Source organism: Mastigoproctus giganteus, chromosome 14, assembly GCF_048544385.1.
Source record: "Mastigoproctus giganteus isolate SK-2022 chromosome 14, ASM4854438v1, whole genome shotgun sequence".
Lineage (NCBI taxonomy): Eukaryota > Metazoa > Arthropoda > Arachnida > Uropygi > Thelyphonidae > Mastigoproctus > Mastigoproctus giganteus.
The window spans coordinates 58588968-58606399 of record NC_143588.1 but is presented as its reverse complement, the minus strand read 5'-3'; the positions used below and the strand labels follow the sequence as shown (position 1 = coordinate 58606399).

The following is a 17432-nucleotide window of genomic DNA, read 5'->3' as shown; positions in this document are numbered from 1 at the left end:
AGTCAACCCGATCACAGTCAGTAGTTCTATCATTGGACAAGCGCTGGCCACGTCATCATGCGTCACAGCCACAGACGTCAACAAACAATTAAACCTCGCGTCTCACGCACCTGGCAGTGCACATCTTCATTCCAACTGCCATTCATGTATTTTTAATTCTGATGAAGGCTACCATATAGCCGAAAGCTCATATATTTCTTCCTTTATTTGTACGCTCTGTGTATACTGTAATAAATTCTTGGTGGCCAGTGAACAGGACCACCATGGCCGATCCATCATTCAGGGAAAGTTCAATTTAGATATTGTATCAACAGATGGGTATGATGTGCAGGAGCTCTGTCATGCTGAAAATACGTACCAATCCTTGTAGCCAAGGGAACATCATCCTCCAATAGTACTTGGTTTGTTTTGCAGAAATTCTAGGTAAATGGGCCCTGTAAGATGATTTTGTAACACAACAGGCCCAATCAACTGATTGTTGATGATACTGCACCACACATTTACAGAGAAGCATTGTTGAAAATTTGTTTCTTTAGTGGCATGCAGATTTTCATCTGACCACCTATGATAGTTACAGGTGTTGCTGACCACTTATGATAGTTACAGGCTACTTTCGCCATCACAGGTGAAAGTAGCTTCATTGCTGAACAGTATTAATGGAATTAATTGGCGATTAGCATTTGCCCACCGACAAAATTCCAGTCTCTGGTTGAAGGTGTTGCACCCGCTGTATGTGAAATGGATATAAGCCGTGCTCATATAATGTTTGCCATAGTCTTGTCTGTGGAATACCAATACGCGTAAAAATTCTTCATGTGCTAATAGTAGGACTACATTCTACCAACTGAAGATTGTGTTTTATTTCATCCACATTTTGTTCAGTTCAGAAGAAATACGAGTGCTGGGAACTGTACTGGAGTCGCACAGTTTGGTGTAAACACTCTTGAATCCAGTAATCTGTGGTTAGGAAACCTTCAGCAGTATTCTCTACAAGCGGTAGTAACACTTCCACCTCAAAAACTGTAGGAAAACACCATATCGGCACTGGCGTGCACAGCTCCCTGAATCAGATGTGACCAAGTAGCAGTTATAACCCGACACTGTTTGGTGTTAGAAGTGCTCTTAAGAATGTCGCACATCTTCACACATGCTGTTGGGAATGTTCAAGGCCCTATACATCTCAATCAGATCACCTCACATGTGCCTAGTCTCCAGGTGCTACAATTTATAGAATTTAAGCCTATGTTGGTAAGAGCACCCTTTTGTTCCCCTCACCAATCTTGTTGCCCTTCTTTGTACTCGTTCTAGCAAATCTACATCCTTCCTAAAATGAGGCCTTCGGACCTATACACAGTATTCAAGGTGTGGCCTGACCATTGCCTTGTACAACAGGATAATCACCTCCTTGTTCCTGCTAGCAAAATTCCTATATATTGTCGATATGACTCCATGACCTGCTCTGGCAGCCCGTCTGCACTGCTCAGCGAACTTTATATCTGACTGCACAATTATCCCAGATCTTTTTTTACTCTCCACTTCCCTGTATGTAGTACCACACAGTAACTCAAGAGAAACATACCAACCCATATGCAATACTTTACATTTGTCAGTGTTAAACTTCAGTTGCCACTTCTCAGCCCATTTGCTGAACTTGACATGTTTATATGAACTTTTTTACTCAGAATAATTGATACCATAACCTCTCAAAATATTTTCTACTCCTCCTGAATCACCCTGTATATTAACTCAGTATAACAAAATTATTTTGTTATTTAGTTAAAACAAAATATACAATGTATATCTAAGAAAGAATTCTTACTGTTTGTTAAAATCTGTATGTGACAGGTAAAATCTGCTGGGATATTTAGAATTAGCACTAAAAGTATACCCAGAAACACCTTTTTGTAAACATCAAAAAATATGCAGACTAGTGTAATCACTTGCACCTCTGCTTGAGGCCACTATTAAATTTTGTCTATGCATCCCACTGAAACTGGCAGTTTTCTGAACAGCTTAATGCTACTTCAAAATAACATTCACAAATACTCCTGCACTCCTTCTATTAACAAGTGCAGGCAATGCTGTGAAAAATTTTATCACATTAGACTTGCAAATTCCCTCTCACTCTCGTTGCATGAATTTGGTGAAAAAACCTCTATCATGAACCTGCTGTTGTCATTACTACGTGAAATTCCATAAATTCAAATTCAGCTTTAACATGTTGGACAGACAACTTGTGTAATTGAGACCGCTAATATTCATAAAATCAGACAAATGCTAACTTATTGTGATTTTCTCTTGTAGAGGATCTGTGTCCTCATTTTGAATTGAAATCAAATAAAAATATAATATTAAATTGAATATAGGATATTAAGAAATACATATTATAAATATTTTAGAAATTAAGTCAGGAATTCCCATATCTGTATTTCAGATAATATTTCAGGAATAACTGCATCCAAGTAAGATGTAATAAGAATAGATGGAAATAGTATTGAAAGACCTGCCTAAAGATAGATGAGCCTTGTAACAGGACAAAGGAATGAAAGCAAGCTTTGACCCTAAATCCATGCATGGCAAATAATTGGAAGTATAAAGGGAGATAAATACCCAAAGCTTGAGGGGGAGGGGCTTTCACTTATACCACCTTCAAAGGTTGAAGGCCGTATTTATAGCCCTGCAACGTTCCATTGCAGTATTTAAAAAGTGCAGGGGGGAGGGGATGTTTAGGTAGGCAAGAGGAGGAGGATAGAAGGAAAATTCCCACCCTCTCATATTTCACTAATAGTTTGGGAATTTGAAAATTAAGAGATTTAGAAGGCCGCCGTAGCCTAGTGGTCAGGTGCGCTGGTGCATAAGTATACATACCTTGAGTGACCGGGGTTCAAGCCCGTGACTGCTGAATACGATGCAGTTTCTTGTATTCTGTCTATCTTGTGAACTCCTCTGACCGTTTGGTCGTCCCGGAGTATAAACAGAAAATTTATTTATTTATTTAGAACAGCCTAAAGGAGATTTTTTAGAGGAAAGGAAATGAAAGTTTTTTACTCGGAAATCTGGGTGCATGACTACCCGTCCCCATTAGTAGAGGTTCTAGATTCCCATAATGTTTTTATATGATTCAGCCTTAACTTGTGGCTCTCTCTCTATCTTCTGGTTCCAATTCATAACCTAAAGCAAGTCCTGGATTACCTATGCTTAATGTGATTAGTACCTACATGTTTGACTGTGTCACATAGGCCTGACGTAGCTGAGTGGTCAGGAGAAAGGGTGCAGTAGCATGCGCTCTTTGAGTAGACCTGCTTGCAAGCCTGTGACTGTTAAATACAATTAATGTTTGTATTGATAATTTATTGTAAACTCCACTTATCTGGTGGTTGTGCCAGATTATAAACATTTTGTTCCCTCAAAAGATAATTATACTATAGTCTCGCTAACTTTTGCTCCTGGCTGAGAACCCCTCTCCTTTTCTCCATTTCCTTGACATGTAGTCACTGTGATTTGCTACCTCCCTTAGGAGAAGTGCATATTTGTGATCCTAATATGCAGCAGCAGTGCGTAGCACACGCTTCTTGATTAGATCGGAGGTAGAGCCCGTGACCACCAAATACAGAGGATGCTGAAAGGTCAGGGAATGACCACCGCATATCCCCGGAGCAATATGGCCTTAGTTGCTAATGCTCCTAAAAAAAACCAAATAACCTACTATGCAGCCAGTTCAAAAGGCTAGGCTCGAGTGTTAAGTTCTTTGATTGTACTTGATGACTTAATCCTTTTAGGAGTATTAATTATTTTCTTCAAGCACGTAGTTTCCTCCATCAGAATGCCAATTTCCATGTAATTCATTTCATTTCCACCTATATTTGAGAGAGAGAGAGTGAGAGTGTGTGAGTGCATCCAAATGTGCTGTCATTTTCTCAATGCAGTGTTCATAAATAATGGTTGACGAGTAAAAGTCTGGAATTCATAGCTAAAACCAGACCCATACATTCGGGATGAACTGTATATTGGAACAGATTTCAAAATTTTATGAAAAGGTACATGTACAGTAAAGCGCCAGTTATAGCGATCAGTGATTATTAGAATCAGCTGCTTTATAGAATAAAATTTCAAAGAACCGATTCAAAAAAATAAAATGCACTGCACTTTCATCATTTATCAGAATCACATCTTTGGTTATAGGAATCAATTTTGAATGCCTCTGTGATATTTTTCTAAAGCACATTTCTAATATCACATCTCTGTGATATTTTTCTAAAGCACCATAAAATGATGAAAGCAATTTGCAGTTTTCGGTTTATCAGGCTTTTTTGTTTGTACAATTTGTTATAAACGGGTAGTAAACTCTATCAATACAAACATTAATACTGATAACTGGAATTCTCTGTTTTTACATTATTATGGTGAATGTTTCCCCTTCACTGAAATCTTCAATCATATAAAAAACATAAATGAATTTTCAGAACCTGCTCTTCATTCCCATATCTAAACCTCGCAATTGCGTGTCTTGTTAGTTCCAGTTGTGTGTTTGCCATGTGCTTTGTTACTGATTGACGCTTATTTATTTATTTTTTTACTGTTTTAAATTTTACTACCCAAAAAAAAAAAAAAGTTAGTGAACAGAAAGAGTGAATTTGAGTGTCTCGAATGAAGTTTCTGAAACCTGCATTAGCAACTGTTTCAAAAAATGTGGATTAATTATTCATGATGGTCAACTAAGTCACAATACTGATCACATCGAAAAGCCTAAAGGCATGGGTGAACAGGTGTTTAATGATTGGGTGGACATAGATGGTGATCTACAGGTTATTATAGCTTTAACAGATGAAGAAATTGCCCAGTCTGTTACTGATAATTTTGCCAAGGAGGAGGAAAATTAGGACAAACCCGAATGAATTCCAGTTACAAAACTGCAAATTCGTGATGCTATAGCCATCCTGAGGAGAGCTTTGGAAGAAATTGGTGCAAGTGATCATGAATATAGACTGTTATACGATATATGAAAAATCTATAGACTTTGTAGTGATGATTTAAAGCAATCTAAAGTGACTACTGATTTTAAATTATAATCTTATTACAAAGTGTTATGTTTAATTAATATGTATATTAATTAACCTATGTACATAAGTATAAATTTATTTTTATTTTTGAAACCTGTAGATAATATTCATTCGATTTTCACGTATCATTTAACTCGTAATAAACTTTTGGTAATAGTGTATTACTGGTAATAAAGTACTTTATTACCAGTAATAAAATATCTTTATTTTTATAGCTTGTGGTTAATATTCATTGATTTTCACTTATTACAATCAAAATTCAGTTTGCAGATGTGATCGCTATAACCAGTGCTTACTGTATTTACATTTTACCATATACACATAGGCAGATTTAGGGGAGGGGCACAGCATGTGGAATTAGAATTAGAAACAGCATCCTATCTTAATGTATTGTTCCGCCAGTTAGAAAATGAAAGAAGAGACTGGCAACCACTTATTGGAATTTCTGTGTGGTGATAGGCAGGTCCCCTCCCTTAATTCACCACAAAGTCAGCTAGGCTGAGTCACCAGTGTCAGGTAAACAATCTTGTTTACACCAAACAGCAAAAGCATCTAAGCCATCTTTTGATATTACACATGCTGTGCAGTCATCAGAATTTCTCATTGGCTTAGGCATACTGGCTAAAGGTCTAGGAATAATGTTGCTGCCTGCTGGACAGTTGCAAGACAATCTGGTCAATCCGTTCCAAGCCATGTTACTCATAGAAGCAATATGTGAAAGACCTCTGCCAAAACAGTTCTTGGCACTTTCACAGTGTTTTTACTGCCACAGAAGAACTTGCTGAGAAGATTGAGAAGACTGGACAAATATATACACAAATTATATAAATAAAATGAGGGGGAGGGGGAGCTAACAGAGTTTAAGAAATAAGCAGAGGCTTAAAAAAAGGTCAAAGTAAGAAAAGAAATAGGCTAGAAATAGTATTTTATTATAATATATATATTTTTTATGTTTCTGTTCTGTTTATACCTTAGGGCACACATGCCTCTTATTTTAGTAATAACTAGCCTGTTTTATAGTTTTATTTCTAATTTGCATAATATATATATAGCACTAGCCAACAACATGATTTTTACCTTCAGGAACTTAAATGCTGTTTTTAACCAATTTTTATACTTAGATTTCGAAAATCACTGTGATAGTTTCACATCGCGTCACAGTTATTAAATATAGAGGCAGTTAACATTTTTACCAAAATATGCCAATTTCGCATAATCTAGCCAGTAATGTATGACATACTGATTTATTTTAATAGATATAATTTAATTCTCTTAATTTTAGCAATTGATTCTGGTTTCTTGTGATAAACATAGTCAGACCTATGTCCACCTATGTCAGACCTATGAACATAGCCAACCTATGGCTCTTAGGTTCAAATTCCAATGCAACAATTTAGAATTTGAAGAGAGCACACTTAGCATTTTTGGTGAGGATTTTTGTAGGGTATGCCAAGGTTTTCCAAGTATTAACTGGTTGTGACATGTTCTCAGGGTTGTAAATCTATCCTCCAAACACTTTTTTTTACACTTGTATTACAAACTTGAATTATGCATATACTGTATATCCCTTTATTTTAACATTAAACATTGGTACATCTTTTGATGTAGACATGATAGGGACTTTTTATGGTGATTTTTGGAATCAGTATTTCCTCCAGAATCACATATTCTGGAGGAAATAAACACATGCAGAGGTATGACAAAAAACTTTTTTTGTTGGCAGTGTAATTCTCCATATTCTGTATGGAGAATTCTGTATGGAGAATTCTGTATGTATATGACAGTTATATGTGATCCTGCCTTGTAAAGATTTTACAATGCAGGTCATATATAGTTGTCAGAGACAGCAAACATGTTAAGGGCATTTTCTGTGGTACTATTATGCTAAGCCAGTGGTTTTCAACTGGGGTGCCGCAACAACATTCCAGGGGTGCCATGTAATTTGGGTTTAAGTTACTTAAACTTATTATTTTTTAATTTATATGTTTATTTCATTATAAAAAGGTGTACAGTATCTTTTTAATTTTGTGGTTATCTATAATTGATGTTTACTTAGTACCTCTATATAAAGAATAAAATTATATACTGTATATATATAATTTGTATTATGAAATGTAATTTTTATAATTATATTATTATAATAAATATCATATAACATATATTTTTTAATATTTTACACACATATATATTATATATATATATAGAGAGAGAGAGAATCTAACAGGCAGAAAATTGAGTAGGGGTGCTGCAAAATAAAATAAGTGCCATTATTAAAAAAAGGTCGAAACCACTGTGCTAAGCCATAAGTGAAACTCTGCTTACATGTCATATGCAGTACAAGCAGTGAGGCCTCAATAAGTAAATTTCTTTTGACAGCCCTTGAGCAAAGGCATTTTCAATGCTCTGAGCTATATGCTTTGCTACTTCCAGGCGCCTCCGTAGCCAGGTGGGAAGGAGCAGCAGTGCGTAGCACACGCTTCTTGATTAGACCGGGGTTCGAGCCCGTCACCACCAAATACGGATGATGCGGAAAGGTCAGGAAATGGCCACCGCATATCCCGGAGCAATATGGCCTAAGCTGCTAATGCTCCTAAAAAAAAAAACCAAACCAAGCTACTTCCAGTCCAAAGCACAGTTCATTAAAAAAAAAAAAAAAAAAAAAAATTAAAAGTACGGCACTATACCACAACACTACGGTAATATATATATATATTATTTAACAAAAATTATTAAAGAATTATACTTATTTGGTAGTGGTTGATGTTTTAAATTAGTACCAAAATTTCTTGCTGTTCAAAGCTGGATTGAAAATATAATCACACCTGCTTAATTAACTGAAGCTTCTAAAGTAGCTCCAGTCTTACGGATTGCGAACTGTTTTTGGCAATTAGATATCCAGATTTCTCTCTGGCTGCTCGCTGTGGATGATGGTAGACATCCCTCTCTCTCTGTCTTCTAATTTCTCCACTAATTCTGGTGTTCCCAATGTTCAATTCTTTTTCTCACTCTTTTCTTGTTGTATATTAAGGATGTTTGATTGACTGGAAATCCTATCTATAGCTTTGCTGATAATAGCACACTATATTCCACAGCTAATATCCTTAAATGCTAATCATCAGGTAATTTTCAGGGGGTTAAAGAAAACTTAATTTCAATCCTTCTAAAACTTAGTTCTGTCTTATTTTTCAGAAGAAATAGTGTACTGTTCCTCTACACATCTTTCATGACATTCAGAGTTTGACAATATTACATATCTCTATTAGGTATTACAGTGACTTCCAATCTCTTTTGGAATAAGGAGGTATTGCTCAAAACATCAAAGGCAGATACTGTCTGCCTTTGATGTTTTGAGCAATACTATGTTATGCTATTAGTTAAGAAACACATAAAATCCAAGGAAGTGAAGCCAGCCGACATCGCTGGACAGTGCAGTGTCGAGTCAGTTTGGTGTGACATAAGCATTGGGAGATCAAAATTGAGAGTAGGAGTGTGCTATAGGCCTAATAACTCTGATGAGTATAATAAGAAACTGTACAGGGAAATAGTGGGCCAGTAAATCAGAGAGTCTTATAATGGGGGATTTTAATTTCCCAGATATTGACTGGAATTTGTGGGTTGGTCACTCACACACTAGCAAGGCTTTTGTGGATTTATTGGATGATTGTTTTTTACAGCAGCATGTTCGAGAGGCAACCAGATGGAGTAATTCTCTAGACCTGATTACCAGTAGTGATTCTTCATGCATTAAGAATCTGCAGATAAAGGAACCACTAGGTGGCAGTGATCACAGTGTGCTGAAGTGGGATTTACTCAAAGAGGTAACTACCATCAGGGGTAAAGGGAAGGGTTTTTGCTTTCATAAAGGCAACTACAATGGTCTCAGACAGTATTTAAATTCTATACAGTGGGACCAACTGATGATGTTACCAACAGCAAATTCAAAATGGGAATCATTCAAAGAACTTATCTTGGAAGCTACTAGGCTTTACATACAAACTAAGAAATATTGTTCAAAGATTAGGCCTAAATGGATGTCAGATGAACTAATGAGACATATGGCAGAGAAGAAAAATGCATGGGATACATATAAATTAATGGGTGACATGGAAGCCTATGATAGATATAATCTGGTCTGTAACCAAATCACAAAGGAGATTAGGCAGGCAAAGGATGCAAAGAAAAACAGAAAAGAGTTCTTTACCTATCTAAACTCTAGAAGGAAAGGGATGAATCAGATTGGTGCACTGGATATTGATGGTTCAACAGTTGAGGATCCTGCTCAAGTGGCTAACAAACTAAACGAGTATTTTGCATCTACATTCACACATGAGGAGTTATTCAGGAAGGGGAATGCCAGAGGCGAAGTAAACTCTGGTAGTGAGCTAGATGATTTTGTAATAATTGAGAGGAAAGTAGAGGAGAAATTGTTGAGGATAAACATAAAAAGACACCCAGGGTGGATGGGATCTATCCAGTTATATTTAAAGGAGGCAGCAAAGGAAGTAAGCAAACTCTTAGCCATAATTATGAGAGCTTCTTTGGACTCAGGGGAGTCCAAAGAAGACCCATAGACTGGAGATGTGCAAATGTGACCCCAATTCACAAAGGAGGATCAAAGGTTGACACAAGTAATTATAGACCTGTAGGTTCAAGCGTTTAGGGCATAAGCCTCAAGCTATGAAGGAGTCTAGACTATGTATAAATATAGTGCAAATGCATCAGAAATACATAGCTATATCTGAATAAATCAGAATATTGGTAAAACGGCATCGTTTTAAGTTATATCTCATATTGTGAATACCTTCACAACGAGTTGCCATAATATTGCACTACTTCGAATAAGTAATGCTTCACCTAAGGAGAAGACTAATGTTACTTATTCTCAGATGGATACCACCACCCAGACGGCACCGTTTCAGAGCTATTTGGCTCTTCTTCGGTGGGTGGGTAGGTACCCGAGTGATGCAACGATGGCAAAACAGTTATGAAGTATAACTCCACAATATGAGAGATGCCTGATGGTGTATCATGTATTTAGACTCAAGCGTTTAGGGCATAAGCCTCAAGCTATGAAGGAGTCTAGACTATGTATAAATATAGTGCAAATGCATCAGAAATACATAGCTATATCTGAATAAATCAGAATATTGGTAAAACGGCATCGTTTTAAGTTATATCTCATATTGTGAATACCTTCACAACGAGTTGCCATAATATTGCACTACTTCGAATAAGTAACGCTTCACCTAAGGAGAAGACTAATGTTACTTATTCTCAGATGGATACCACCACCCAGACGGCACCGTTTCAGAGCTATTTGGCTCTTCTTCGGTGGGTGGGTAGGTACCCGAGTGATGCAACGATGGCAAAACAGTTATGAAGTATAACTCCACAATATGAGAGATGCCTGATGGTAAAACGAGAGATGCCATCAGGCATCTCTCATATTGTGGAGTTATACTTCATAACTGTTTTGCCATCGTTGCATCACTCGGGTACCTACCCACCCACCGAAGAAGAGCCAAATAGCTCTGAAACGGTGCCGTCTGGGTGGTGGTATCCATCTGAGAATAAGTAACATTAGTCTTCTCCTTAGGTGAAGCGTTACTTATTCGAAGTAGTGCAATATTATGGCAACTCGTTGTGAAGGTATTCACAATATGAGATATAACTTAAAACGATGCCGTTTTACCAATATTCTGATTTATTCAGATATAGCTATGTATTTCTGATGCATTTGCACTATATTTATACATAGTCTAGACCTGTAGGTTTAACTTCTGTTCCAGGAAAATTAATGCAGGCACTGGTTAAAGAAGCACTGCAGGATCATCTAGACAATACTTCAGTAATAGCTCGGACACAGCATGGTTTTGTTAAGGGAAAGTCTTGCCTGACCAATTTGATTGGATACTATGATGCAGTCACAAAAGAACTGGATGCAGGGAATAACTTTGATATTATATATTTGGATCTTAGAATGACTTTTGATACTGTTGCACATGGAAGACTGCTGCACAAATTGGAGCAGTGTGACATTGGAGGCAAATTGCTGCTATGGATAAAGGGATGGTTGAGGGGGAGAAGACCGAGATTGGTAATCAATGAACACTGCTCATCATGGACTAAAGTTATTAGTGGAGTCCCTCAGGGTTCAATATTTGGTCCATTGTTGTTTTCTGTATTTATAAATGATATTGATGATGGTATATCAAGCTTAATGTCCAAGTTTGCAGACGAAACGAAGGTTGGCAGGGTTGTTAAGGACACTACTGACACTATGCTGCTGAAACAGGATCTAGAAAGGTTGAGCAGATGAGCTGAGGTGGCAAATGAAGTTTAACATTGACAAATGTAAAGTACTACATATGGGAAACAGCAACCCCAGAGCAACGTATAAACTCTGTGGTACTACACTGACAGTGGTAGAGAATGAAAGGGACCTGGGGGTAATTGTACAAGCAGATATGAAGTTCTCTGAGCAGTGCAGTTGGGCTGCAAGAGTAGCTCATGGTGTCTTGTCAATGATATACAGGAATTTTTCTAGCAGGGATAATGAGGTGATTAACCCCTTGTATAAGGCAATGGTCAGGCCACACATTGAGTACTGTATACAGGTCTGGAGGCCTCATTTCAAGAAGGATGTAGAGCTGCTGGAATGAGTACAGAGAAGAGCAACAAGATTAGTGAATGGAACAATGGGTTGCTCTTACGAAGAAAGGCTTAAGTTTTGCAAATTAGTGTCTGTAGACTAGGCACCGGCGAGGCGATCTGATAGAGGTGTATAAAGCCTTGAATGGTTTGAGCATGCTCAATGCTGATGGGATTCTTCCTCTTGCTCAGAATAGTCACCTGAGAGGGCATAAATTCAAATTGAGGAAAGACAGATGTAGGATTGATGTGCAGAAATTTGCCTTTAGTTAGCGGGTAGTTGGTTGGTGGAACAGACTTCTATCCCTTGTTGTGGAAGTTAATAGCCTAAATAAATTTAAGGCTCAGCTGGACAGGTATTTCGAATGAACGGAGGGGTGAAATTGGAGTGGTTTTTTAAATTTATTTTTTATTTTTTGGCTGATGCTACATAAGCTTGCTTTCTTGCATCATATGCCTCTACTAATGCTAAATCAGATGGACATCAGAAATATTAAAAAAATTGAGTTTTCTTTTTTGCTCATGGTGTTTTCCTTCTAAACAACTACTTACTCTGTACAAATGTCAAATCTGTCCTGCCATTGAATATTGTTCCTGCATTTGGGGATGACATCCCACATAACCTATGTCTTCTTGATTTTTTAGAAAAGAATAGTTGGGTTAATGACCTGTTTCTTATAAAGTCTCTCCTTTCTCTGGCTCAAAATTTCACTTTCTGTTGCATACCTCTTCAGTAAATATTTCTGGAGGTACTGTTCTTCTGAATTGGCATCTGTAATTCCTCCATTGGTAGGCATCTAGTCATTGTCTAACTCAAAAATCACAACCAACTTTTCACCTTCCTTCATCCCATCTACTTCTGTTCTGTTGAAATAACCTTCCTTTACATATATTTACCAAAAATTACAATCTATAGAAATTTAATGTCTAATGCCAACATCTGTCAACTGTCATCCTTGAACCTATGCATAATGCTAAGTACTACTGTAGGTTCTAATATCTCTCTTGTTTGGGTTTTCATTAAAAAAAAAAGTGTGATATTTTGAATAATTTCCTCAGTTGTTACAAATCTGTGAACTTTCAACTGGCTTTTAGATTGGGAAACAAAGAAAAGAAATTAAGCCATATTGAACAAGTATGGGCAGATGGGGGACCACAGTGATGGCGTACTTAAATTCTTGAATGGGAAGCATTGAGTATGCATGGGCATTGCCATGATGGAATCATTCATTCCTTGGAACTTACTTTTCTGGCTGTTTTCTTTGAACAGTATCACCTAATCGCCATAGACTGTTTTTTAGTATTCCTGGTTTGTTGTGGTACAAGTTTGTTCTGAACAATGGCCTGCAAGTCAAAAAAAAAGCATGATAGTCTGGCCTTTTTGGGCTTTAGAGAAAATGGAACTTTCTATTAAGAGTATTGGGTCTTTCTTTCCTGATTTATCACCAGTAATAATGAAAGAATGCTGACAATCTGTGTGATAATCAGTGAGGATGCAAGACATTAGCATGGTCAAAGTGTGATGCATTCTAAAATTGATGTCCCATAAGAAATACCAGTTTCACTAGGAACTTCATGTCTAATTAAATGTCAGTCACTAGTGATCAGATTGCAAACACAAGTGATTGAATTATTGGGTTTTGAATTTGATGTGTGGCCAAAGAAAGGAAAAGTAACCCTCTTCAAACTTTTCAAATCACTGAAATGTCTTGAAATGACACAGCACCTTCTCTGAAAGAAGATGCTTTTAATATTTTGTTGATTGCTGTTGCACTTTTCCATAATTTGCCACTTTTTAAAATCGTGTATCTTAAAATGAGATGAAAACACTTTCTATTCAATACATAAAACACCTATTTAATACAGTCATCAGACCGACTGCAAATTACTGGGTAATTATTGTCTGGATGGGTCATCAACCATGTTGCAATAGGTCATAACTTACTACAAGATGCAATTTCAAGATAGTCAGTCCCCAAACTTTTTGATCACATGTATATGTTAGATACAGAGTTATCAGATATGCAGGCAATGTTTGGCCATTGTTTGATGTGCATTCTGCCAGATGCAAAGCTATTTTTGGCTTCCAAGTAGCTTTGCATCTGCTGTTTATAAGTCAAGTTGTAATTCTTCAACTTCTTATTTTGAGTATATTAGTTTATTCAAAACTTATTTTCATCTGTATCCAGTTTTGTATTCTCTGTGGCAGCTTATATATGATATATTGCTGGCTGTCACTTGTTTGGGAGGTGTGGATTCAATTTCCATTGTGGATGTAGTTAGCTGATCTCAAGCAGAGGGAGTAAAATTTTTCACCATCTGCTATTTTGGGTTTTTCAGCCCAGACAACATACATGCAAATTATCCTATGAACACACAACTTCTACAGACAACTATAAAATACAAATAGGTGTAACAAAGTTGAATATCTTTAAAATAATTTGATTTTTTGTATCTAGTATCAAAAGTTTTTTTTTCCCCTTTGTTCTTTTATTCAAAATAGTCAGTGGTAGTATTGTGTAAAATCAGTTTGTATAACAGTTTTCTTGTGATTTATATATCTGTGCAGAATGTTGTAGTCATGATGTTTACCATTCACAATTAGTTTATCTTTGAAGTTTGAAAATTAATAATTTGTATAGTATACCTTTGAAAAACGAACATTCTTCTCCTGAATGTGCTGTTAAATTTGGCAGTCTTACAGCAAGGTATTCAATTGAATACCTGGATGAATGCCAGGAGCAAACTTGCTAGTGAATGTTATTCAGAGATACTCCTTAGGTTGGAATAGAGAACTGCCTCTTTAACTTCTTATATTTCATATTTCTTAAATTAACTGCATTTCAAAAGAACACATATCTATGTGTTCTAATATATTGGTTCCTGCTGATATGAATAACTTTTTTTATTATCTACAGTATATTCATCTAAATTGTATCTTGCAAATAAACTGATTTGTTTCTTCATGAGTTTAATTTAATATGCATATTTTTTGATTATGGTCAGGATCACCACATAGGTATTGTAGGTTTGAACTTGTGATGAGAATACTCTGTACTTGTGATGAGAATACTCTGTACTTGAATACCGACAGCTCATTTGTGGTCCCTTACTCATTTGAAGCAGCTTATTATTTTAATTGTTCTGTCAGTATTCACCATTATCGGATAATGATGAATACGGGAGAACAGTACCGTATTTTTGGATAATACGGTACTGTTATTTAAGTTAAATAAAGTTATTGAAAGCCTTATGTTGGTTGCTGTTTCACATTATGTTAAAATTGAACAAGAGGTTTGTAATGATTTAATAACTAAATAAGCATACACTACTCAGTAGCCTGTTTCCCTAGCCTGGATATGCTGTAACCAGTAATATCAAAAGAATAGTGCAGTGTGCATTACCAAGTTAAGATGGGCAAGCACTTCCTCTTTCATCTCTGGGAACCTCTTTTAGTATAGCATGGTATAGTGGACCTTGGAAACTAGTTATTTCTTGTGCTTTACCTGCTCAGCTGTTGGAGTATTTCTGTTTACTCGGTGGATGTAAGAATATTTTACTAGCATGATTCCCAATGCCTTTTCTGTTATATTGTTTTCTATAATAGTGTTAAAAAGTGCAGTGTGCAACAACAGCAACTAGTCTGCTTATTTATATATTTCCCTTAGGGGTCAAAATATGCAGCTGTGGTATTCTCTAATACAGTGATTCCTAACATGTGACCTGCAAATTCAGCTGCATCCTGGAATTGTATTTGTAGACCACAAAAATAACAAATGGAACTGGGTCCCTAAATTTTTAATGATTCCAGAAAAATTATTACATCTCCTCTCTTGCCATGAGTTGATTCAAAGTATATAGACCAGTACAATCAGCATGAGAAAAGCAAGATTCCCTTGATTTACTCCTGTTAAAACAAATCTACAACCCTGTTTTTTTTCTCCTTTTAAGTATATGGTGCAGAATTAGTTGGATAACAACCCAGTAATTATGCTAGGTCTTTCAGATTGTAATGTAGTTTGGTTATTCCTTCTTATAAATTTGTTGCAGCCCATTTTAATTTCTTAATGCACTATTTGGAATGCATACTTTTATTTTAAAAGCCACTTCTCCCAGCATACATTTTCAATAACTTGCCAAAATTGAGATGTTTGTTTGGATCCTGATTTAGTTAGAGCCAGCCATATTTCTTTTGCTAAAAATTTTAAGCATTTTTTCATTTCAGAGTCAACTCACTATGCTGCCAGTTTTCAATAAAAAATATCATTTCTGTAGGAATTTGCTGACCATCAGATTAAAAAATACTGATTCTTCTAGGCTAGAGTGATCCTAGTTTTCTGTTTAGTCCTGATGTTCCGAAAGATTTTTTTTTGGTTGCTTAAGTGTCTAATGTCTCAAATTTTAAATGTAATGATTTATGATGTAATTTTTATCATATACATTTGCAGAAATTCATTTTTAATGTCAAATTACATCTATAAAACAGTTCCATAAAAGACCATTTCCAGGGCTGGAAAAACCACTGTGCACGTAAGTTCACCAGGAGCAGATTTCTAAGATAATAAAGATGACAGCTTGGTACATAATTTCCTTGCTTCTCTCTTTTATCAATAAGCAAACTTTATGAGGTACCCACTGTACTCTCCTGCAGCACACGTTCTGTGAATCAAAAGCAGAAACCCACATGGTTGGCGAACAGACAATCTGTTGTGCAGTAGGACAATCTGCCATGCAAACTTCATTGATTTTGCTCAGACATGTGATGTTATTTTCATTAATGGTTCATCAAACTTTTAAGTTTGTAGTTTTGAGAATTTTCTTCTTCAGAAGATGCAATGCATAACAAGTTATTGATGAAAAAAACTTTGGTTAAGTCTGTACTAAGTGATCAACAGAGTATTTTTTTAAAATTTGTTGAAATTTTGAAGCCATTTTTTTTTCTCGCAATAGGAAGATGCCAAAATTTATTATAAAATTTTTTAACCACCATTAAATGAAGCATGAATTTTTCATGTTATTCATGAAAGATAATAAAGATGGATTACTAAATGTGTATAAAATATATTGAAATGGAATTTCACATTGATGATGAAAATGTATTGTTTAGTCAGTTTTCTTTGCTTAAAAATTTAATTTTAGAACAAAAGAGAAGAATAATGACCTAAGAGAACTTGTTAGTGTTAATTTTTTTTTTCTTTGCAAAATTTGTATTTCAATAGCACCTCTTAGAAAATAATGTATCTGGCTTTGCTTCCCCCCCCCCCCTTTTTTTTTTTTTTTAACTCCAGTCCAGCACACAGTGGAAACGTTGAAAGGATATTTTCAGGAATTTGTTAATCATTATTCAGAATTATTATAATTGACCATGTCTCAGCTCTTTCACACTGGTATCACGTTTTCAGATTATATTTGAGAAAAATTATAATTCATTTAAAATATTTTCTAAGTTATATCAACTACCAGTCACAATGAAAACTATTTGTATTTTCATGGATAATTTATTTTTTTGAAATGTAGCTTTAACATGCCACATTATTTAAAGTATGTGTTTAGAATGCTACTTTGTCTTGTCAGTGTTAACCAATCAGATGGATGAAACTATCTAGATGTAAAAACTGTTAATGTGATTGTTTTATAAATTTAGCATGAAAATAATTTTATTGATAAAAATATGATATAAGAAAGGAGCCTTTGGCTCCTGATTTATTTTATTACACAACT

General features: G+C 35.8%; 1 protein-coding gene across 2 annotated transcripts in view; it reads left to right on the top strand.

Annotated features, from left to right (window-relative positions):
- tmod (tropomodulin) overlaps positions 1-17432 on the top strand; it is a 148569-nt gene that overhangs the window by 55571 nt on the left and 75566 nt on the right. The window lies entirely within an intron of this gene.